The 13562-nt window shown below is 39.3% G+C and overlaps 1 protein-coding gene across 1 annotated transcript in view; it reads left to right on the plus strand.

Annotated features, from left to right (window-relative positions):
• Positions 1 to 13562, plus strand: part of EML6 (EMAP like 6) — a 286252-nt gene that overhangs the window by 80426 nt on the left and 192264 nt on the right. The window lies entirely within an intron of this gene.

Genomic DNA, 13562 nt, shown 5'->3' on the forward strand with positions numbered 1-13562 from the left:
TCATTCAGTTCAGTTCAGTCACTTAGTCGTGTCCGACTCTTTGCGACCCCATGAATCGCAGCACGCCAGGCCTCCCTGTCCATCACCATCTCCCGGAGTTCACTCAGACTCACATCCATCGAGTCTGTGATGCCATCCAGCCATCTCATCCTCTGTCATCTTCTCCTCCTCCCCCGAATCCCTCCCAGCATCAGGGTCTTTTCCAATGAGTCAACTCTACGCATGAGGTGGCCAAAGTATTGGAGTTTCAGCTTTAGCATCAGTCCTTCCAATGAACACCCAGGACTGATCTCCTTTAGGATGAACTGGTTGGATCCCCTTGCAGTCCAAGGGACTCTCAAGAGTCTTCTCCAACACCACACTTCAAAAGCATCAATTCTTCGACATTCAGCTTTCTTCACAGTACAACTGTCACATCCATACATGACCACAGGAAAAACCATAGCCTTGACTAGATGGACCTTTATTGGCAAAGTAATATCTCTGCTCTTCAATATACTATCTAGGTTGGTCATAACTTTCCTTCCAAGAAGTAAGCGCCTTTTAATTTTATGGCTGCAATCACCATCTGCAGTGATTTTGGAGCCCCAAAAAATAAAGTCTGACACTGTTTCCACTGTTTGCCCATCTATTTCCCATGAAGTGATGGGAACAGATGCCATGATCTTTGTTTTCTGAATGTTGAGCTTTAAGCCAACTTTTTCTCTCTCCTCTTTCAATTTCACCAAGAGGCTCTTTAGTTCCTCTTCACTTTCTGCCATAAGTGTGGTGTCATCTGCATATCTGAGGTTATTGATATTTCTCCCAGCAATCTTGATTCCAGCTTGTGTTTCTTCCAGCCCAGCGTTTCTCATGATGTACTCTGCATAGAAGTTAAATAAGCAGGGTGACAATATACAGCCTTGACGTACTCCTTTTCCTATTTGGAACCAGTCTGTTTGTCCCATGTCCAGTTCTAACTGTTGCTTCCTGACCTGCATATAGGTTTCTCAAGAGGCAGGTCAGGTGGTCTGGTATTCCCATCTCTTTCAGAATTTTCCACAGTTTCTTGTGATCCATACAGTCAAAGGCTTTGGCATAGTGAATAAAGCAGAAATAGATGTTTTTCTGAAACTCTCTTGCTTTTTCAATGATTCAGCAGATGTTGGTGATTTGATCTCTGGTTCCTCTGCCTTTTCTAAAACCAGCTGGAACATGTGGAAGTTCGTGGTTCATGTATTGCTGAAGCCTGGCTTGGAGAATTTTGAGCATGACTTTACTAGCGTGTGAGATGAGTGCAATTGTGTGGTAGTTTGAGCATTCTATGGCATTGCCTTTCTTTGGGATTGGAATGAAAACTGACCTTTTCCAGTCCTGTGGCCACTGCTGAGTTTTCCAAATTTGCTGGCATATTGAGTGCAGCACTTTCACAGCATCATCTTTCAGGATTTGAAACAGCTCAACTGGAATTCCATCACCTCCACTAGCTTTGTAGTGATGTTTTCTAAGGTCCAGTTGACTTCACATTCCAGGATGTCTGGCTCTAGGTGAGTGATCACACCATCATGATTATCTTGGTCATGAAGATCGTTTTTGTACATTTCTGTGTATTCTTGCCACCTCTTTAATATCTTCTGCTTCTTTTAGGTCCATACCATTTCTGTCCTTTATCAAGCCCATCAAATTCAGACTTAAATTGAAGTAAGTGGGGAAGACCACTAGACCATTCAGGTATGACCTAAATCAAATCCCTTATGATTATACAGTGGAAGTGAGAAATAGATAAGGGACTAGATCTGATAGACAGAGTGCCTGATGAACTATTGACAGAGGTTCATGACATTGTACAGGAGACAGGGATCAAGACCATCCCCATGGAAAAGAAATGCAAAAAAGCAAAATGGCTGTCTGAGGAGGCCTTACAAATAGCTGTGAAAAGAAGAGAAGCGAAAAGCAAAGGAGAAAAGCAAAGATATATGCATCTGAATGCAGAGTTCCAAAGAATAGCAAGGAGAGATAAGAAAGCCTTCCTCAGTGATCAATGCAAGGAAATAGAGGAAAATAACAGAATGGGAGAGACTAGAGATCTCTTCAAGAAAATTAGAGATACCAAGGGAACATTTCATGCAAAGATGGGCTCAATAAAGGACAGAAATGGGATGGACCTAACAGAAGGCATCATTACTATGTATATATTAATATGTATATTGATGTGTATGTGTATATATTGTTGCTGTTACTCAGTCACCAAGTCATGTCCTTCTCATTGTGACCTCATGGGCTATAGCACACCAGGCTCCTCTCCGCTACTATCTCCTGGGATTTTCTCAAAATCATATCCATTGAGTCAGTGATACTGTCAGTATCTAACCTTCTCATCCTCTGGTGCCCCATTCTTCTTCTGCCTTCTTTTTTTCCTAGCATCAGGGTCTTTTCCAATGAGTCAGCTCTTTGCATCAGGTGGCCAAATTATTGGAGCTTCAGCTTCAGCATCTGTCCTTCCAATGAATATTCAGGGTTGATTTCCTTTAGGATTGACTTGTTTGATCTCCTTGATGTCCAAGGGACTCTCAAGAGTCTTCTCTAGCACCACAATTCCAAAGCATCAATTATTTGGCGCTTGGCCTTCTTTATGGCCCAACTCTCACATCCATACAAGACTGCTGGAAAAACCTTAGTTTTGACTCTGTGGACCTTTGTTGGCAAAGTGATGTCTCTGCTTTTTAATATACCGTCTAGGCTCATCACAGCTTCCTTCCAAGGAGCGTCTTTTAATTTCATGGCTGTAGTCACCATCCACAGTGATTTTAGAGATCAAGAAAATACAGGCTGTCACTGCTTTCACTTTTTCCCCTTCTATTTGCCATTAAGTGATGGGACCAGATGCCTTGATCTTAGTTTTTTAAATATTGAGTTTCAAGCCAACTTTTTCACTCTCCTCTTTTCACCCTCATCAAAAGACTCCTTAATTTCTCTTCACATTCTGCCATTAGAATGATATCATCTCCATATCTGAAGTTGTTGATATTTCCCCCAGCAATCTTGATTCTAGCTTGTGATTCATCTAGCCTGGCATTTCACATGATGTACTCTGCATATAAGTTAAATCATCAAGGTGACAGTATATAGTCTTAATCTATATATGTACAATTTTAATCTGCTCAGGCTGCTATAACAAAAATTCCATAGACTGGGTGGCTTATAAACAATGGAAACTTATTTCTCACAGTTCGGGAGGCTGGACGTCCAAGAACAAGGAGCCAGCAGATTCAATATCCTGTAAGGTTCTACATTGGGCTTGCAGACTGCCGACTTCTTGTGTCCTCGTGTGGCAGAAGGGATGAGGGCTCTCTTGGCCCTCTTTTATAATGGGTGCTAACCCCATTCATGAGGGTGCTACCTTCTGAATGTTTGTGTGTGTCCTCCCAAAATTCATATGTAGAAATCTTAACCTCCAAAGTGATGGTATTAGGCGGTGGGGCCTTTGGGAGTTAGGTAGGTCAGCTGGAAATCACTTAGTGACTTAGAGTTTTCTTAGGAGTTATTTTAGAGGCTGGTTGTTAGTGTTTGGAGTTTCTTCGTGCCTATCTTAGGGATTTTGGTTCGTATTCATATTTGATTATCTCAGTGAATATGATTGTCTTGGGCAGTACGTGCAGGTTTAGGCCCAACCATGCAACTAGACGAAACAGTCTCCATGCAAGACCACCTTTCCTCTGACATCAGCTGAGTGTGGGGTTCCCAATACCATTCTCAGTTAGAATATTGGTTGGAAAGATTCACAGGACTCACTGAAGGCTGTTGAACTTACTGTTACGGTTTAGTAGATGGAAAGGATCAGGTTAAGATCAACCAAAGGGAGAGACACATAGGACAGAGTCCAGGAGAGTTCCAAATGCAGAGTTTTCATTGACGTTTTTTCTCTCTCTGTGAAGCCAAGTCATGTTACTCTCCTAGTGTCAATGGGTGAGAATATACATGGAAAGTCGCCAACCAAGGAGGCTCTCTCAGGCTTCAGTGTTCAGAGTCTTTTCTGGGCTCCATGATTAACTGGTTATCCATGTGTTTGATCTCATCCTCCAGATGGACTGACACTGTGTGACCGAAAGCCATGTTGTTGGTCTCTATGCTGTGGCCACCCCCCACCCTAACTCATATTGTTAGACTCTGCAGCACCCCCTTGCAAAGAAAGCCACTCTTACCAGATGTAACATTCCAGGGGTCCAGAGGTTGTCCCCAGAAGCAGAGGGCAACATTCTTACCTTCTTTTTGAAGAAGACCAAGTTCTTTACTGTATCTGGGTTGGTTTTTCAAACTGCTGGTCGAGATGCATCAGTGGCCAGTGAAATCAATTTAAATAGTTTCCACTAGCATTTCATGGAAGGTCCCAATTAAAAAATTTGAACAACACTGGCTTAGAATAGTTAATGTAAATGAAATCGGAACTGCGTTACTTAACTCAGGAGTAGTTCAGGTGAGATGCTCTGGACTTACTCGGGACTGACTAGGTCCTTGTACAGCACGATAGGGGTTTCAGTATTCTTGTGTTAGGAAACATGCTTTTTTGTTCAGTCGCTCAGTTGTGTCTGACTCTTTGTGACCCCATGGACTGCAGCCCCCCAAGCTTCCCTGTCCTTCATCACCTCCCAGAGCTTACTCAAACTTGTGTCCATTGAGTTGGTGATGCCATCCAATCATCTTGTCCTCTGTCATCCTCTTCTCTTGCTTTCAGTCTCTTTGCTAATGAGTCGGCTCTTCACATCTGGTCGCCAAAATATTGGAGCTTCAGCTTCAGCATCAATCTTTCCAATAAATTTTCAGGATTGATTTCCTTTAGGATTGACTGGTTTGATCTCCTTGCAGTCCAAGGGACTCTCAAGAGTCTTCTCCAGCACTACAGTTCAAAAGCATCAATTCTTCAGTGCTCAGCCTTCTTAATAGTCCAACTCTCACATCCATACATGACTACTGGAAAAGCCATAGCTTTGACTCTATGGACCTTTGTAGACAAAGTGCTGTCTCTGCTTTTTAATACTCTGTCTAGGTGTGTCATAGCTTTTCTTCCAAGGAGCAAGGGTCTTTTAATTTCATGGCTGCAGTCACCATCCACAGTGATTTTGGAGCCCAAGAAAATAAAGTCTTTCACTGTTTCGATTGTTTTCCCGACTATTTGCCGTGAAGTGATGGGACCAGATGCCATGATCTTAGCTTCTTGAATGTTGATTTTTAAGCCAGCTTTTTCATTCTCCTTTTTAACCTTCATCAAGAGGCTCTTTAGTTCCTCTTTGCTTTCTGCCATAAGGGTGGTGTCATCTGCATATCTGAGTTTATTGATATCCATGCTTACAGGGGGCTAATCTTTCAGATTGATCTGTCATTTAAAAACAAAATGTACATTGATTTTTACAGTAATACATCCTAAGTATCAAAAATAAGAATATAAAAAAGCAACTATAAATATGCTCTTGCCTATATATGTGTGTAAAGAACTTTTAAGTTGTAAATACTTTCCACATTTTAGTGATTATTTGATTTCCTATGTCTTGGTTCATCTACCAAACAGCTTATTACAGTTGGTTCTGGAATCAAGCAGGTGTTGGGTTCAAATCCCAGTTCTGCAACTGATATACTGTGTGACTTAGACAAGTCACAGGTTTTTCATCTGTAAAATTAGGATAATAACAGCTATTCTTTTAACTGTTGTGAGGGTTAAGTATAAGGAAATTGTTTAACACAGTACCTGATATGTAGCAGGTGTTTAACAAATGTTGGCTTTGATTACTATTAACATTATCAGTTTTTAGACTGTTGTTGTCAGGAAGGGGTCTATGGAAAGCCGTTGGTTTGCAGTGAGACAGTTGTGGAGAGGGAATCTATATAGTGCAAGCTCTAGAATCTGATGACTGGAGTACAGATCCCATCTCTATCACTTACCAGCTATGCGATCTTGGGCAACTTCCTCAACTTCTCTGGACTTCCATTTTATACGTACGTTTGTCTTATCCTTATGCCAATGCCACTTTTTCTAAATTGTTATATCTTTATAGTAAATCATGAAATCATAGTCCTCTAAATTTGTTGTTTTTTCTAGGACCTTTGCAGTTCTACTTAAAGGGTAAATCAATGTGTCAGTTTCTATCAGAAAATCTGTTGGAATTTTGATTAGAATTCCAACAAATTTGGGGAGAATTGGAATCTTAACAATATTGAATTTTCCTAGCTGTGGACATGATATATCTCTTCATTTTTTTAATCTTCTTTAGTTTCTCTCTGTAATATTTTATAGTTTTTCATTGTAAAAGAACTGCATATCTTTTCTTAGGTGTATTCTCAAGGACTCAATATTTTTATTACTATTATAAGTGATGGTTAAAATTTTCATAATTGTTTCTGCCGATACATAGAAATACAACTGATTTTTATACATAATCTTATATTTGTGCTGTTGCTATATTTATTATTTCTAAAGGATATTTTTGTAGATTTATTAGAATTTTCTACATAAATATATGTGAATGGAGACAGTTTTACTTTTCCAAATTTTATGCTTTCTTTTTATTTATTCTTGCACATTTTACTGCTAGGATCTTCAATACAATAATGAACACAAGTGAAACTAACAAACTAACATCCTTGCTTTGTTCTTTATCTTAAAGGAGTGCATTCAGTATTTCAACATTAAATGTTTTATCTACAGGTGTTTTGTTGTTGCTCTTTATCAGGTTGGGGATTTCCATTCTACTCTTTAACTTGCTTAGGGTTTTGGAATGGGTGTTACATTTTGTCAAATCCCTTATCTGCATCTACTGAGCTGATCATATGGTATTTTGCTTTATGTATTAATGGGCTTCCCAGGTGGCACTAGTGGTAAAGAATCCACCTGCCAAGGAGACCTGGATTCAATCCCTGGATTGGGACGATCCCCTGGAGGAGAGCATGGCAACCCACTCCAGTGTTCGTGCCTGGATAATCCCATGGACAGAAGAGTCCCGCAGATTACAGTCCATAGGGCCACATGACTGAAGTGATTTAGCATGCACACAGGCACACTGATTTTTTTTTTTTTTTTCCATCTAAGCAGTTCTGGTTTATTGTTGTAAGCTCTTGGTTTTTAAAGGCAAGCAGAGAGGGGTTTGTGAGGGACTTTCCATAGTTGCACCAATCACATTAAAGGTCAAATCATCATGTGCCATCATTATAACAGGAGTCTATGGTGATCACACGCTGTCTACGTGCACAGAAATCAAGAGAGCCAATCAAAAGTTTTGACAGACAACTTAGGCCGTGCCCTCATCTCTGTTTAATCAATTTTGCATTTTTGAGACAAACCCTACTTGGTTGTACATTTTTGGTTTACTTTGCTAATTTTTTGTTAGTGCATTTTTGCATCTCTGTTCATAAGAGATATTAGTTTATAATTTTATTTTCTTAAATTATGTTTATCTAATTTTGGTGTCGGTTTTGTTGGCCTCATCGAGTAAGTTGGAAAATATCTCCTCCTTTATTTTCCTCAAGAGTCTATGTAAGACTGGCATTGTCTCAAGTTTCTTTTGGCTATTCTAAGATCTTTACATTTCCGTATAAAAGTTTGAATCAGCTTGTCAGTTCTATAAAAATAGCCTCTTAGAATTCCAATTGATATTGCATTGAATTAGTTAATGTGGTTATATTTCACCAATGAAACCATATAGGCTCAGAGTTTTCTCTGTGGGAAAGTTTTTGATTATGAATTTGCAATGATGTTTCCTCTTTAACTCTTGATAATTCTTAATAATTTCTGTTCACTCTCTCTTAAATCAGAATTTCTGGTGGCTTATAATTTTTATTAATCTTTTCAAGAACCAATTTTGGCCCTGTTAATTTTCTGAAAATTGTTTTTCAATTTTCTATTTGATTGATTTCTGTTGTTTGTTTCTTCTTTCCTACTTATTTTTGTTATAAATTGAAGAAGCTGTTTTAAGGGCAATGTAGTCCAATATTTTCAGTTCTTCTTGCTTGCCATAATTTGACATTTAGGTAGTTCTGAAAATTTATCATTTTTGAGAGGTTTTTATTTTTCTGATAGGTTTAACCGTTCCTGCTTTAAGGGATATTATTTATTCCCCGGACACTGCTTAGATAAGAAAAATTGGACTTTTTTTCCTATTTAAATTAGCAATTCAGATAAAACCTGAGTGAATAAAAAAAATTTATGTTTGTTAATTATGTAGGACTCCTACATCTTTTATTTTTCTGCAGATGGAATCATTAAAGAGAGTGCAGTGTCTGGAGAAATGCAATGAATAAGAAACTTGGCCCAATGTTAGACTTTATATGTCTTAAAAATTCTATATGAATCGGTGAAATAAATAATTAATCTTTGCCATTAACATTAATATTTGAATATAAGTTTAAAGAATATTTTGCACTCAATTCAAAGCTGTGTTAAATTTAGCTTCAATCAGTAATCTAGAAACCATCCTTCTATGAGTTCCTGTCAGCCTCTCCTTTCCCTCTGGTTCTGCAATACCCGTGTCACCCACATTTAAGCCCATTGCATCCTCGACCTGCAGACTGCTCTGGTTTAGCTTCTGAGACAATTCTGATGAAGGTAGTTCTGGCCCTTCCCCTGGCTCCTTGAACCCCTACCTTGCACGCGTGTAAATTAAAGTTGCTACTGTGCACTCCATTTTTACATTCCCCTAAGGCCTCCCAGGGTCTCTCGAGAACTGGGGCTTTATGATGCTCTTATTAGTTCATTCCTTAATACCAGGGCCTTGCTCCTGGGTCTCACCTGGTGCCTGGGGCCTTACTGAACACAGATTCTTCTTCCTCAGCCCTCTCTGCCTGCCTTGGTTCTGGAGCATCATGTTTGGCTGGTCTTCGTCCATCTTCCCACCTGCCAGACCACAGCTCCCAGGGAGCCTGAGTCTCCTATCATATGTCAGCTTGTCTGTCCCTCCCTGTGAGCGCCTGTAGCCCTGTCTACACAGCTCCTGGCCCTTCCAGTGAAATCTCAAGCTGTTTCATACCTTTCTGCCCAAAGCAACCTTCATTTCAAGTAAATGGTTTGGCTTTGCCACATTCTGAGAAATAGTTGTCCAAATTATTTGTACAACTTTAGAAATTTGAAGTCTAGTAGTATTCTCTGATGGTGAAATTTAAATATGTCAACTATTGAAAATTATTTATACTAATCCTGTTTAATCTTTTCATGCACATTAAAACTTAATCTCTGTGAATTTAATATTCAGATGTATAAGTATCTGATGCCTGTACCCAAAAAAGTCATTCAATAAATTCTGTTTATTTTAGTTAGGCATAAATGTCTCTTGAGGACTTATGATGGATGTTAAATTCCTTTTGATAAAAATTTATTTTATACAGGTTTTATTAACATATAATAAAGTATTCTTTCCAAGCATGATTTAACATAACATACTAGTCTTATCGAATCCACTATTTCTGGAAACACATCTTGTAACATTTGACATAATAATAATAATCCTGAGTTAACTGATAGGAATTGATTATTCCATGTACGTTTATTATTGGAGGAAAAAACATACCATTGTCATTTCACAGCATATCGTAATCTTCCTGGCTTAATGAGAAAGAACGTGCTTTGGAGCTGGAGTCCCTCAGTGTGCAATGGCTGTGTGTAGATTGAAAGAGCAATGCTCTAGGGTCTCCTACCATAAGAATGATGAGAGTATTTGCTATAACTTAAGAGGACATTTTAGGAGAAGGCAGTGGCACCCCTCTCCAGTACTCTTGCCTGGAAAATCCCATGGACAGAAGAGCCTGGTAGGCTGCAGTCCATGGGATCGTTAAGAGTCGGACACGACTGAGTGACTTCACTTTCACTTTTCACTTTCATACATTGGAGAAGGAAATGGCAACCCACTTCAGTGTTCTTGCCTGGAGAATCCCAGGGATGGGGGAGCCTGGTGGGCTGCCATTTATGGGGTTGCACAGAATTGGACACGACTGAAGCGACTTAGCAGCAGCAATAGGACATTTTAAGGATGACAGTTGTGATGGATTAACTTTATCATGGAGTCACACCGTCTCACTGGCATTGTCACTAGGGAACATAGACTTTTCACTTTTAACATTGGCAAACAAGTTCTAGAAAGATGCTTGAAGCTTAGCTTTCTCCCAACATATTTTTCATGAAGTTATGAGATACATATGTCATATTTTATTCTTCTGCTTTTTATTTCTAAATACTTCTTTCCAATCAGTGACTTGCAGTGAATTTTAAAGTCATTGTGTGCCTGTGTGCTCAGTTGTGTCCAGCTCTTTGTGACCCCATGGATTGTAGCCCAATCAGACTCCTCTGCCCATGGAATTTCCCAGGCAAGAATACTGGAGTGCGTTGCCATTTTCTCCTGCATGGAATCTTCCTGACCCAGGGATCGAATCCACATCTCTTGAGTCTCCTGCATTGGAGGGTAGATTCTTTACCACTGCACCAAGACTGCTTAAAGGCATTAATATGAATTAATGCAGCATTGTTGTACTGGTACTATTTCCTAGATTTATTAGTGAGACATCTGTTTTTAACATTAAGTTAGAGAAAGAATTTTTCTATAAAGAAAGGTAAAGGGCCTGAGTCATTCTAATTAGATGATTGTACCAATTTTAATACCACTAATAGAACCATTCATTTTACTGGCTTGAAAAGAAGACTAATGGTTTATATCACTTGACTTTCCCATTTTGTCATGTCTATGATTCACTAATGTGCCTTCCGAGCAGCTAGATTTGGGCCTCCCATGGCCCAACTCTGTTAAGTCCCTTTTCCCAAAAGAGAAGATACTTTCAGAGAATGAAAACCTGTGCCCTCCCCGCCAACTCCTGCCCCCACCATTGCACTCTCCAAAGGAATTCACCTGCAGCTTCTCTCTCCATCAGTGAACCCTCTGTTTACAGATCTTACTGGTAAATGTTACACTCCAGAAGACATGTTTTGACTAAAAAGATTTGGGCATTTGTTTTAACATATCAATAGTCTCTTTATTAGAAATCTAATTTGTATTTTAGTTAGGAATCTATTTTCTTTATATAGCTTAAACTTACTCCTGAATATTCCATATACCATGCTGTCATTATCCATTCTCCTGTGGATAGATATATTGCTTGCTTGCTTCCTTTCTTCTTCCCTTCCCCTCCCCCATTTCTTTCTTTCTTATAGCTCTACCAAATGTGGATGCAATCTCCCAACATAATGTTGAGTGAAGGAAAGTTCCAGAATACATACACTATTTTCATAAAGTCCAAACACAAACCTGCATACATGCAGAGTAAAAACCATGTATTAAAAAGATTAGGGACTGATGAAGACAAAATTCAAGATGGTGGTGTTTTCGTGGGGAGAGAGGAGGATGTGCCTGGGAGGGGAATGTAGGAGCGTCAGTGTTTGGTAATATATCTTTTAAATGGATGGTGGACCCACCGGTGTACACTTTATTTTCCTTCATGTGTGAGTGTATATTTGTATTTATATGTTTGAAATATCTTAGAAGATAAAAAGGTTATTTTTCTTGTAAGCCATGTGTTCAATGTCAAAATCATGGATTTTCATTCTGAGAAGTAAAACTACCCTTTGGCAAACTAGATTTTTTAACTGGCTTCTTAATTGGCTGTTGGCATCCAGTAGATACTAACAGGATGGTATGACTCAGAAGTTGTAAAACAACAGCCCACAGGACAAATCTGGTGGACTCTGTTTTTGTATGGCCCATAAGCTAAGAATGGCTTTACATTTTAAAGTTCGCTTTAAACAAAATTTTCATTTTAAGTGAAGAAAATTCAAAGAAGAATAGTATTTTGTGACACATGAAAATTACATGATATTCAACTTTCAGTGTCCATAAATAAAGCTTTGCTGGAACACAGATGTGTTCATTCACTTGTGGATTCTCCATGGCTGCCTTCACACTACCATGGCAGAGTCAAGTAGTTGCAACAGAGACACTGTGGCTTTCAAAGATGAAAATATCTATTATCTGATCCTTTGCAGAAAAAGTATAATGTAAAAGAAACTGACCTTAAGAGAGGTAAATTCCTTATCTCTTATATATTCAGAGTCAGGCAAATCTCAGTTTGAATCTTCATTAACTCCCTTACTAAATGGAGCTCTCTGATTCTCAATAGAAATTATTTAATAGGATAGTGAATGAGAAAATGCCTAGCAAACAACTGGCACACATTAGGGACTTCTTTCTTTCCTTTTGATATTAAAATTCTGGCTTATATTAGTCCAAAGAGTCCAAGCAAGACTTCTCTTTATTCTTTGCACACTCATATTAGTTATGTTTGTTTAACTGGCATCTATGGACTGATCTTAGACAAGTCACCTCATATCCTGAGCCTCAGCTTTCCCATCCATAAAATGATGCTGAGGATTAACAGTAACAATGGTCATTACTGTTACTGGCTAAGATCCCTTGCTTACCATCTGGTTATTTATGTAGTACGTTTCTCCAGATAACATTTTGCTCATTGGAAATCTAGCCTTTTAAAAGCTAGCCACAGAGCTGAACTGGAGGCTAAAAGTCAAGCTGATCTAGAGCTCTGCCACTAACTGGGAGATTCTGGGCACCCTGCTTAATGACTGTACCCTTTTTTTTTTTCATATTTGAAGAAGGAGCACATGGCTTCCTAGATAGCTTAGGACTTAGGTGTTAAATATATAATCCACTATTCCATCAAAATGAAGTTTGAATTAGGGAGTATACTTTAGCAGCTTTTTTTAAAGTATCAGTTGACTTCCCTGGTGGATCAGAAGTGAAGAATCCACCCTCCAATGCAGGAGGTTCAGTCCCTGGTGGGGAAGAGTTCCTGGAGAAGGAAATGGCAACCCACTCCAGTATTCTTGCCTGAGAAATCCCATGGACAGAGGAGCCTGATGGACTGTAGTCCATAGCGATTCAAGAATCGAATATGACTTAGCGACTAAACCACCACCAATTTTTGAAATATGGAAATTTTTCATCATCAGACATTATTTTCATAATCATAGTCTCCAGAAACCCTGAACACATGGTTGCTTTCATCATTTTCCTTAAAACTAGCATGAATTGACTTAGAGGATGGCTCAGGGGTGTAAGTCTGCCCTCCAAGATGGTAAAGTCCCTCATCGGTCGGTTGGCCCTCTCCACAGCCTGCACCTTCTCTGAGGATCTTCCTGATGCAAGGATCAAACCCAGGTCTCCTTGCAGGCAGATTCTTTACCATCTGACCAACCAGGGAAACCCACTCTCACACCCATCCTTGGCCTAGCAGATATTTGGGTGGGTGGATGGATGAACCAATGTCTGGAAATATGAAGTAATGCAAACAGGCAAGGTCAGTCCAGGCATTGAAATGCTGCTTACATGAATTCCCATCACTGGAAGGATACTTGTTTTTACAGTGGGTGTTTATTCATGGTGGGCTTCCTAGTGTGACGTGGGGATTGAAGTGTACCTAACTCCATGCCTCAGTCCTGTGAATGGCGTGACTCCTCTCTTTTTGTGGAATAGCAGAATATAGATAAAGCTTCTTTTCCCCATGAAACAATTCATGCTGAACTAAAATACAAGGAAAATCAGTGA

This window comes from Oryx dammah, unplaced genomic scaffold (genome assembly GCF_014754425.2).
Source record: "Oryx dammah isolate SB20612 unplaced genomic scaffold, SCBI_Odam_1.1 HiC_scaffold_25, whole genome shotgun sequence".
Lineage (NCBI taxonomy): Eukaryota > Metazoa > Chordata > Mammalia > Artiodactyla > Bovidae > Oryx > Oryx dammah.